Below are 1,998 nucleotides of genomic sequence, written 5' to 3' on the forward strand. Positions count from 1 at the left end.
AAAAAAAAAAAAAAAAAAAAAGGAATATAAGGTTTGAACTCATTAGATATAATTTTAAATTTGTAATATTAAATATGAACATTTAATGCTTTTTGAAATCTAGAAAGTGATACTAATAAAGGTCCTTACAATTTCCAAGCTTAGTCGAGGTTGATTTTTGTGTGTAGTGAAGCATAGCCTCCTAGCACATTTTCTAACAAGAGCAACCAGGCATTTATGAATGGTAATTTGTGGAAATGGATAATAGTTAGTAAACTACGGTATGTTTACAATACGATATGTATACGAATGGATATAATTTAGTATCTTTATCCAAATTACATTTTAAAAATAGGCAAAAAAAAAAAAAAAAAAACATAAACAGAGAAATAACGGCACATATATAGTATGTGTATAATATGTTTACAATTTAAAATTTTGTCAGCCCCAAAATTCGAAATTTGCCATATGCTTTTTAGAGATAAATACAATGATTCAACAAAATACAATCATGTAGAAATTTCTCAACAATTTAATTTGAAATAACCCACTTAATAAAGAAAAATATTCCATTAATCAAGAATATATAACTAGTAGTAAATACTACTACTAGAATAGAATCAATAGATATTGTATAAGTAAATGGACAAAGTTTAGTTATAAAATTAGTTATAATATACTATAATCTTATCCGATAAAATAAACATTATAACATATTTTGAAAATCTAACGGTTGAATTGCATGTTATTTACATTCTTAATACATGTCAAATTTTATGTCAATCAGATAATATTTATTATATGATCTATAAGCTTATATTTTAAGCATAATTTTAAACTACCAATACTTATCATTTAAATAATTTATTGATGAGATAGCTATCGACCTTTAATTTCCTAAAAATTTTGCAAGAATAAAAGATATAAGAAAAAAGTGTAATTTAATGGTAGATTTATCAAAATTTACCTCTAATAATTAGAGATTAAGTAAGATTATAGTTTTAGACTACAACTAAATTTGTAACAGAATTTTTTCCTAAGCAAATAATATTATATAATACTAGAATGGATAAATGAGATTTAAGGGGAAAAAAGTAATAAAAGAGTGAAAAACAGATTCAGCACTTACAAGGAATAATTTGAGGTTGTAAACCGTGAGCACAACCTTAGCCTTCAGGGACAATTGAAATTTGATTTTTATTTAAAAAAAGAAAGAAAGAGTAAAGTACTAATTTAGTAGGGTGAAGATGTATTTTGACTTTTCAAATTTAGGGTGTTGGTAGTATTTTGGGTTTCACAATGTTTAAGTGATAAGTGTTTCTTTGTTTGAAAGTTTATCTTTTAAGAATTGTTAAGGATTTTAGGGTACGTTTGGTACACTGAATGTAGATTACATTAGGAATAGTAATCTTTATTACTGGGAATAGAAGACAATGTAATGGAATAACTATTCTTATTCATAAGTTTGGTTATTACATATGAAAAACTTGTAAAAGATGATGTATAAGGAAACTTTATATTTTTGGAAATATATTAATTTTAAAACCTATTATATACACTAAGGAATAACTATTACATCCATTTTAAAGAGGAATAGCTATTCTTCAATTTAAAGAATGGTTATTCCAATGTAATAATTAATCCATGTAATGAAGATGCAACCAAATGACCGAATTGATATTACACATGAATAACTATTACATTACATGAGCTATTACAGTGTACCAAACGTACCCTTAGTGATAGACGTTTTCAGGTCATTCATTAATAAACTATTCTAAGAAATTTTATATGAGAGAATAAAAAAGTAACTATATATATATATATATATATATTTTACATTTTTTTTCAATTTTTCATAAATTTTTTTCTTAAATAGTTGATTAATAAATATCCTAGTGACACTCTTTAACCCGACTTATTGTTTAATCATTTACTAATAGTAATATAATCTCTTTAGAGTTTTATCACTTTCTAGTTTGTAGGTGCCGTATTTATTTGCCAATTTTAATTCTTATT

Source organism: Quercus suber, unplaced genomic scaffold (genome assembly GCF_002906115.3).
Source record: "Quercus suber isolate HL8 unplaced genomic scaffold, Cork oak 2.0 scaffold_338, whole genome shotgun sequence".
Classification (NCBI taxonomy): domain Eukaryota; kingdom Viridiplantae; phylum Streptophyta; class Magnoliopsida; order Fagales; family Fagaceae; genus Quercus; species Quercus suber.